This window comes from Dipteris shenzhenensis, chromosome 19 (genome assembly GCF_047967505.1).
Source record: "Dipteris shenzhenensis isolate YYH24624 ecotype China chromosome 19, Dip_SZ_1.0, whole genome shotgun sequence".
Taxonomy (NCBI): domain Eukaryota; kingdom Viridiplantae; phylum Streptophyta; class Polypodiopsida; order Gleicheniales; family Dipteridaceae; genus Dipteris; species Dipteris shenzhenensis.
Genome location: NC_141614.1, coordinates 9882339 through 9892984, shown reverse-complemented (window position 1 = coordinate 9892984; position 10646 = coordinate 9882339).

Below are 10646 nucleotides of genomic sequence, written 5' to 3'. Positions count from 1 at the left end.
TGAGTTGAGACTCCTGACTTGTGATGAAACATAGCTTGAGGTGTTCCAGATGATCTTCCTTTTTTCCAAAGATGCTAAAATCATCCAGGAATACCCTCATAAATGTTGTGAGATACAGGGCAAACACTTTTTGTATCCATCCTTGGAATGTAGGCGGTGCGTTCTTTAGGATGAAATTCATCACATTACTGGAGAAGACCCCCCATTTGTCACAAATGCTATTTTATCTCTATCTTCCTTGGCCATCCAGATCTAGTTATACCTGTTGAACCCATCCAAAAAATTGTACACCTCATATCTGACGACTGTGTCTAGCATCCTGTCTCTAAAGGGTAAAGAAAATGGATTAGTTATAGTGGTTGCATTAAGTTTTCTATAGTCCACACCAACCCACAATTTGCCATTCTTTTTTGGAATGCTAGTGGTAGAACCAATTCTGATTCCACCGGATTAGAACCTGGAATTTCATGTGATCATAGATGCATCAGACATTTCTATCAAATCAGTACTCATGTAAAGACACAAGTCCATATGATTCCAACCAATATACTATGCAAGCCAAACTTTGTCATTGGCAGAAAGAAATTATTAAGTCACCAAAAGAGAGGGATTGGGTATGATTTTACTCACTACATAAGTTTTGACATTACCTTCTCGGTAACCAAGTGGTGTTCCATGTAGACCATCAAGAATTTTTGTACCTAATGAATAAGTCTAAGCCATCAGGAAGGCTGGCTCAATGGATATTGTTGTTACAAGAATTCCAATACCCAGTGATGCATACACCAGGAAGATGGCACTTAGTGGCAGACTACCTGAGTATATTTGAAATAGGAGAAAGACTGGGTGGGGGTGTCCCAGATGATTTACTAGATGCTAAATTGTTTTTGGTATAGGTGATGATGGCAACAGTCTAGTATGATCAAATGTTACAATTCCTCACAGAGGAGTTTGATTAAAGACATTTACAAAAGATCAAAGATGCCGATTGGCACTAAGAAGTAAAAAAGTCTTGATAATAGCAGAAGCATTGTACAGGCATGGAATTGACCAAGTGATCTGACACTATGTCTCGGAACACAAGCAACATGCAGTGCTACAAGAAGCTCATCAGGGGATGGCAAGCAGACATTTTACTGGTGAAATCACAAGAAGAAAACTTTCCAAGCCAGACTTTGGTGGCCAATGGTACTGAAGGATTCTCACGAGCGTGTGGCCTAGTGTTGGTATTTCCAAAGAGATGGACAACCTACTAATGCAGACTAGCTACCTCTGAATCTTGTCCTTCCAATCGATCCATTTCAAAAATGGGCATTAGATTTCATGGATTCGATTAAGGCTGTGGCACAGATCACAAGAAATTAGTACATTTTGGTAGCAATAGATTACTGCACCTAGTGGGTTAAGGCACAAGCACTCAGAGATAACTCCTCGAGCAGTACATCAAAGTTCCTATATCAGAAGATCATAACCCGATTCGAATGTCCAATTGAATCAAGGAGGCCAGTTCTTGGGGAGGGCAGTGACGAAACTAACGACAATTCACATGACTGCACACAAGGTGGCATCAACATATCACCCACAAAATGCAAGTTTGGATTCTTGATCTTTGTCAATCGCATCAAAATCCACTTCGGCTCCCTCAGCATGCAAGGTGCACTACATAATCCCCCTGAAGACGAAGACGATTAGTTCAAGGAGAAGGCTGGAAGTAGTTCAACAAGTCTATGAGTAGTTGGAATCGGCTTCTCCACCCAACCATGAAGAAACGTAGAGTGACATGGGTGACATGGTGGTCACTCAAAAACCAGGCCCCAAAGAAGATGATCAAACATGATGAAGAACAAACGGTGGAGTCTCTTGCAAGTGGTAAGAGGTGGTCTCTGGATACTTCAATGGGTTTTACAGATTTTAAGCTCAGTTTGGAAGATGGTGTGGTACAAAATGCAATTTGTTTGCGCAATATAAGATGCATGCATACCATAAGCCCCCGTGGTGGATGTGGGCGATGAACATGGAAGCAAAAGGACAGTTCTACCACCTTTAGAGTATGGGGGTAAACTTGATGCCGGACTTGCCAATCACACCGGAATCGATTTCTAGGGTTTTCCAATTGCCATGGCATCCAAAAGCCCTAACAAAGCCACCAAACAAGTACACATATAAGATCATGATGAAGGAGTTTGACCCATGGGTTCAATCGAAGGGATTTTTTTTGGTGAAAAATGCATAGGGTGAACCTTGACAAGTCTATGCACTTGTCCTCAAGTACCTCCCTGATGAAATGGCACCTGACCTTAATGTGTTTGGTCTTTGCATGAAAGACCGGATTCCGTGCTAGCTGAATAGCACTCATGGAATCACTATGCAATGTCGGTACACCTGTATGAATTACCAAATCTCCCACTAGCCGATCAAGCCATATAGCCTCCTTGCAACCCTTTGTGGCTGCAACATACTCAGCCTCTGTGGTAAACAAAGCATTGCACTTCTATGCGCAAGACATCCACGACACTGCACCACCTACAAAGGTGAACACATAACCATAAGTGAATCTCCTACTATCCACATGCTCTGCATAGTCTGAATCTGTGTACCCAAGTACACGCATGTCTCCTCTACCAAAGCAGATGCACATCTCCTTGGTACCCTTCATGTACCTCATGATGCACTTAACTGTCTCCCAATGCCTCTTTCCTGGATCAGCCATATACCGGCTAACAACTCCCACTCCAAATGCAATGTCTGGTCTAGTAGCTATCATAGCATACATAAGACTCCCAACTGCTAATGCATAAGGAACCTTGGCCATCATGGCCCTTTCCTCATCTGATCTGGGACTATCTGTATGACTCAGTTTCACATATGGAGGCAATGGAGTACTCACTACCTTCCCTCCCTCCATATTGAAACACTGCAATACTTTTGTAACATACTCCTTTTGTGAAAGCCAAAGGAGTTTCCTACTCCGATCACGAGTGATGCGCATACCAAGAATATGACCTGCAAGTCCCAAATCCTTCATATCAAAGGCCTCATGTAGCTTGGCCTTTAATGCATCTAGCTCATAAGTATTCTTGCTAGCCAATAGCATATCATCCACATATAGTACCAGGATTATCAGGCTATTATTTTTAGCCCTTTTAGTGTAGAGGCAGTGATCAATTTCACTCCTAATACCTTGAGACTGAATGAAAGCATCAAACTTCTGATACCATTCTCTAGGCGCTTGCTTAAGACCATAGAGACTCTTCTTCAGCTTACAAACTAAATGCTCTTTGCCCTTTTCTTCAAAACCTTCCGGCTGCACCATGTAAATTTCCTCATGAAAATCCCCATGCAAGAAAGCTGTCTTGACTCATCAAAGTCCACACCCTGCTCTTGCTTGAATCCTTTAGCGACCAAATGGGCCTTGTACCTAGGCACATCATCACCTGTGACCTTCATCTTGTAGACCCATTTACATGGCAATGCTTTCTTTCCATGTGGCAAAGAAACCAAGTCCCAAGTCTTATTCTTCATAAGTGAACTCATCTCTGATTGCATAGCATACTCCCACTTGCATTGATCCTCGTGCATCATAGCATCTTTGTAGCAAGAAGGCTCCCCGTAATCAGTAAGCATCACATAGTCTACCCCTAGAACAAACCTATCAGGCGGCCTAGACACTCTAGATGATCTTCTCAAGGGCATTTTAGCTTGCTGTCCCACCTACATATCAGCCACATTTGGCTCATCATTTCCACCAATAGATGATCCATCATCTACCCTTGATTGTATGCCTATGGGAGTACTTGGTGGTACCATTTCTTGCACATTTGGTGCATGGACAGCTTGCGGTCTATCAACATATGCAGGTGGATTCACATCCTGGAAAGTGATTCTCCTCATTTCCACATCCCTCATGGGTGCCTTATGCATCTTCTTCTCATTGAAGACTACATCATGGCTGCATATGATCTTCTTTGCTTCTGGATTCCAGAGACGATAGCCCATCTCTCCACTTTCACCATAACCCAGAAAGATGCATTTCCTAGACTTAGGATCTAGCTTCTTTTGAAGCTCTTTTGGCACATGTGCATATGCCTCACACCCAAATATATGCAAATGAGAGTAAGAGGACTTCTTGCCACTCCATGCCTCTTTAGGAATACCACCATCCAAACTCTTACTAGGTGATCTATTGATCACATGCACTGCAGTCTTCATTGCCTCAACCCAGAAACCACCAGAAAGACTTGCATTGGAAAGCATGCATTGCAACCTTTCTTGAATGGTACGGTTCATCTTTTCTGCAATTGGATTTTGGTCTGGAGTACGAGGGGACGTGAGCTCCCTCTTAATCCCATGTGTATCATAGAAATGCTGAAAGTCATGAGAGAGATACTCTCCATCATTGTCAGTCCATAGGCATTTAAGCGTTCTACCTGACTGATTCTTAGCCAAGGCCAGCCATTTCTAAAATACCTGGAACACATCACTCTTCCGAGCTATAGCATAAGCCCACACTTTCCTAGTTGCATCATCAATGAATGTCACATAGTATTCAGCCCGCCTAATGACCATGTAGGCATGGGATCACATACCTCTGAATGCACCAAATCAAGCTTTTCAAACTCTTTCTTTCCCCTTCTTTTATGGGCTGATTTAGTCTGCTTCCCATAGAGACAGTGCTCACAAAATTCAAAATCAGAGAAACTCAAATGCGGTACATAACCCAAATGGCATAAGAGTTTCATCCCATTGTGGCTCATGTGCCCCAACCTACAATGCCACAAAGAAGTGCTTGGCTGCTCCATTATTGCAACAACATGATCAAATAACCCTGATACATGTAAGGGATACAAAGTCCCACACTTGGCACCCCTGGCCAAAAGCATAGAGCCCTTCTGAATTTTCCAACTTTGAAAGCCAAAAGTGGTGTGAAAACCAGCATCATCTAGCTGACCCACTGAAATAAGACTCTTGGTCAACTTAGGCACATGTCTCACATGTTTCAAAATAAATGTAGACCCATTTGCAAAAGAAAACTTTATGTCACCTACTCCCACTCCTCGATCTTCACTTTTCCTTTGTTCTCCCTTGGACTCTCTTCCTTTTGATTTGCACCCCAATTTGCATTCTTTTTCTTATCCTTTTGCTCTCTTTTCAGCTTGTAGCAATCCTTTTTCATATGGCCCTTCTTGCCATAGTGGTAACACTCAATGTTCCATGCCCTGGATTTGCTACGAGACTTCCCTCCTTCTTGGGACTTCCCCCTGTATTGTGATCTGCCCCTTTGCACATTTAAGGCTGCATCCTACTTGTTGTCATCCATAGACTTCCGTCTAATCTCCTTGGCCAACAAGCTACCCACAACATCATCAAATTTTAGTACTCCACCAGGTGTAGAGTTACTGACAGCTATACGGAAGGTATCCCATGAGGATGGCAATGAACATAAGAGAAATATTGCCTTAGTCTCCACATCAAAATTCATCTTCTGAGCCTCAAGCTGTGAGCCTCAAGCTGGCTGAAAATATATTGAATTCATTCAAGTGAGAAGCAATGGAGACCCCTTCCTTCAGCTGCAGCTCAAACAACCTCTTCATGTGTAAACTTTATTAGAGGTAGTTTCCTTCTCATAAGTGGCACACAGTTTCTTCCACAAATCTTTCGTAGTCTGCTCATTTACTACTGTGAAATAAATTGACTCTGCAAGATGAAGTCTAATAGTAGACTTTGCTAATGCATCCAACTCATTCCAATCATCCTCAAACATATTTGCAGGCTTAGCTTCAATCCCTGCCAAGGGTTTAATCTGCTTCTTTTGAATAAGCACATCCCTTATCTATTCTTTCCACAAAGAAAAGTTTCTCCCATCAAACTTTTCTATGCTAAAAACTCATTCCAATCATCCTCAAACATATTTGCAGGCTTAGCTTCAATCCCTTCCAAGGGTTTAATCTGCTTCTTTTGAATAAGCACATCCCTTATCTATTCTTTCCACAAAGAAAAGTTTCTCCCATCAAACTTTTCAATGCTAAAAACTCCTTTTCAGACATGGAAGAGAATGCCATGATGCAAAATCCCAAATGCTAGTGCCTACAAGAGAGAATCACACCAAATACCAGGTGTACCCAAATGTGTATGCCACAATAGACTGAAATATCACCAAAACTCAAAAGCATCAAAAGATGCAGCTGACTCATGTGCATGTACTATGCATCCATATGAGCAAATATTCTGGCCCAAAAGAAAATGCCAACTGCAATGGCAATCCAAAATGCCAATAAGTGCCAAATGACTCAAGCATAAACACCATCCACTGGCATATGCATTAATAATATCTCATCCAAGAGAGCATAGCACTATCAATGCATCACCTGCAATGTGTCAAAGCTATCCCTCAGCATAAAATAGCATCCATGTGCAAAGCGTCCATAAAAATAGCATCCCACAAGGCAATTTGGGCCTATCAACGCATCCAATAAGGACCACAATCCATCCAAATGGCCTATAAATCATCCACTGCAACCCAATGTACACCACGAATGAGCACACTGCTCAAACTGCAACGAGAGTGATATGCATAAGGTATGCTCAAGAAATCATAGTCCCATGGTAATGACCGCTACTAAAAATAGAACCTGAGATGCCTCAAAACATGGGCGCCATTGCATAATCAAACTCGACAAGAAAATTTTCAAATATCTCTCTTCTACCTGAACTCCAAAATCCCAACTGATGAGTGAGAAATGGGAGTCAACACTTATCCACTACCATGTGGCATAAATCTAAGGTTTCAAAACCTTAGAATGAAAACTGCATAACAGAGAGACGAAATCAAATACACAGAGATCTATAACTCTAAAAATGCTCCACCGAATCATGTAAAAACTGACAGATAGGGGGTTTTTAGGCATCCGAAACGCAATGGGATAGACGGTTTTGGAAATCGTGGTCCTAATCACTGGGTCCAACACACATATTGAAAAATGTTTTTGGAAACTGAACTGTTTGTAAACTCCACCGGAGTGCGAATGATGAGCAACATGGAAGTTTTAGGACCTCCTAAGTCCACTGGAACTAACAGATTTGCAAATGGTTGCTCCAAACTTGAGTTCCAACACCTGAGTAGAAAAACCTTAAAACTAACACAATGAGTCAGAAATCCAATGAAATGATCCTAAATTCAAGAATAAAGGTGTTTCCAAGCTCTTGAAGTGAAATGGACACGAAAAGCAGGCAATGGTTGCCTCTATAAGTCAATACGAAGTCTTTGTTGTCGAACGGAATAAGGAAAAGCTTAAAAAATGACTTTTTCTTTGAAAACACTTAACAGGCTCTCAAAACCACTTCGCAAAACCAAAGTGACTTTTCCAAGGGTTCCTTCAAGGTCTTTGCACACTCGGATGCAAGTAAAGTCACCCACAAAGCTTCCCACAGAGCTTCTCCTTCCTCCCACAGAGCTGCTGAGCTTCCAGGCATTCACGCACGCTCAACTAGATCACCCAGGCTCTGATACCAATTAAGAGTGCTCTCAACGAAAATAGAATAGAAGAGGGAGAGAGAGAAACATAGAGCCACACAAGTTTTTTGGTGGGTGCAGAACACCCTAATCTTCTTTTTCATTCATTTATATATGTGTTTGAGTATTGTACATAATCGAGTAAAGGCACATTGACCTTTAACCCCCACAAATCCATGGCTAGGTGGACACTAAGAAGGAAGCCCTCTTTTAAGTATTGGATGTTTTACACATCGACACTGCCACATAGCATCTATGCCTGACAGATGACCTTAACAACACGAACTACTTCAATACAACACCAAACCTAAAAAACACTTTGCTCCAACCACAAATCAATTGGACTACAGCATGCAGCAACTCCATACACAGCGAGAAAAGATCACCTCATGATGGCAGACAATCCCACAAGTGACCATCCACCTACAAGCGACCCTACATGCAAGAAGCCAACTTACTATAATACTCTATAGGAAGGCTCCACGGACTTGCCAATGACAAAACATCCCACATCAACCCTCCAACGATGCCCAACATACACACACAATGTAGGAGTCGCTAATTGGTACTGCAGCATTACCTTATTGGCAATGGCTCAAGTCCATAATGACCAACTCTAGTAGCACTTCAACGACTCCAATTATAGCCTATAGCTCACAAACACATAGCAAAAGCTCTAGTGATAGCCCAATGCTAAATTTACTAGCTTCAATGTAGAACCACTGAAAACCCCACGGAAACTCGAGCACAAAGGCAAAAACTTTGAATATTCCAACGCTTCTCCCCACGTACCACTGACACGTGGTAGAATTTAAACCAACCCTTTCAAGATAGGGTTACTCACACTGGCTTGGTCCACAAGCTGACCTATGGGTACCTTACCCACAAATGCCATGTCAACAAGCCCAGCCAGCCTTACACATCAACATGCCCAGTTATAACTGCATGTCCATGTCAACACACAATACCACATAGGCACAGTTTTAATCAGCATGTGAACACAGTGCCATGTCGTCATAGCCACATCATCAATTTGGACCCTTGCTTGGATTAATTGTGGTGCAAATTTCAAATTCTCATAACTTTTGATCCATATGGAATTTTGAGGGGATACAAAAATTAAAAAATGATCGGCAGATTGTTCTCTACAATTTGAGCACCTTACATTTATATTCTAACTTATGCATACATCGAAATCATGCAATCATATTCATCGGAACCACATCCTAATCCACTGTATTCATCTAGCACATAAAATAAATCAAGATAAAATTTATTTGGTACATTTTGCACTTCGATGAGTAGTCTAGATTTATACTAGCATAGTCTTAGAGGAGATTGAACTCCACCAAGCCAACTAAGCCATTGCAATATTACACAATTAGTTCAGTCCCTTTGGATCTATCATCAGTGTACACATCTGACACCAACTTGGTCTCTTGACATTTGGGAGTTTAGCACGTGGGTGTGACACTTGGCAGAGTCCTCCTCGAATTCAAGATTGTTAATCATCTTCTTTTTTTTACAGATAAGATTGTTAATCATCTTGCATGCACATATGCCAACCATGCACAACTCATTAACTATTTTTAGCATTGGTTCCTACACACAAACATCACCCTTTTATAGCCTCTTGGCTATGCCCGACACCCTGTTGGCATCATTGTATTAGTAGTGTTCTCATGGATAGACACTCTCACCAATACACAAGTAAGGCTCTTGCACAGAGCACCAAACCACCTCTAGTATGGAGCTCTTCACATCACACAGTTGATGATAAACTATCATGACTTCAAATGAGATACGTCAGTGGAAAGAGAATTTACTTTGATCATTTCTTGCCAAATGATATGTACCAATTTATAATGCTGACTCGGTCAATTGGTTTTGAGAGATTGGATGCAAGTTTACCACATTTTAGCATGGATCAGCCCACACTTTATGATCATGTAAATTTGACAGTAATCCAGAGGCACAATGCACATTTGACGAAAAGCCCTCAACTCGAGGCACTCCCATCTACATCAACACAACCTGATTCTAGTGATGTACAGCCATCACATTCATGCATAGATCCTCCATAGATCTGACTTCATCTACTATCACACTAGATGCAGATACATAGCAAGAGTTCAACAATAGTGATCATGCAATTTTTTAGTAGGTAAGTCCTCAACCTCAAGCACTCTTGCAAGAATAGGGGTAATTTTTAATACATGCTTGCTTGCACATGCTTTATGGCTTTATGAAGAGTTAACCTCTAATATGGAGCATATTATATCCTTGGATATACTTTTCATTGGCAGTATAGATTATTAGATCAGTGTTCATGATACTCTAGCATCAGCTCAGTCATGCCACATTGCACCACCCTTGGATCCAGTGATCACCACCTCTTTTAATCAGCATATCATTCCTCATCACAAGGAGATTTATGCATCAGTGCAATCTTGCCCCAATTTAGTTGATACCATCAAGTTTAGGCATAGTGCAATCTAGGGAACCTCAATGTTTTAGCACGCACTTATGGGTATAGTATACAATCCTTACTTGATGCAGATTAGTGATTGGATCCAAGACTTCAGATCAATACCTCATATGTCTTAGGGATATCTTATGCATTCTCGGTTGTATTTCAGGCTTCTAGGCCTTCTTACTGTCAGCTCCTTCTTGATGAGCCTATGATAGATGCCACATCCCATGCCAAGTGATGTTTAGCCATAGACACATCAGATCACCTTCAACTCATGACGATTAACCATATAGGTTTGACAGGTTGCCATACCTTGTTAGTGTTATGGGCCTCTTCTTCTCCAAAGAAAATTATTATACTTGCACCTTCAGCCCTAGATTTTTAACCCCTAGATCACTCTATCCACACCGACTATGTGGTCTTCTTTGACCCTGCATCATTTATAGTTCTTCATGCAACCATCTTATGATCGACCAATCTTTGATCCAAGTGGGCATCTTACTTTTTGGATTTCCTACCTCTTTCCTTTGACCTTTGAAGTTTGTTCCTAAAGGTGAAGGATGAAATACAAATCAATAAGGGAAAATGCACATCTATGTGTAGGATCATAAGTTATGCTCATTGTACAGGCTTTCACTATGTAGTTACTGTGCTCACACATGC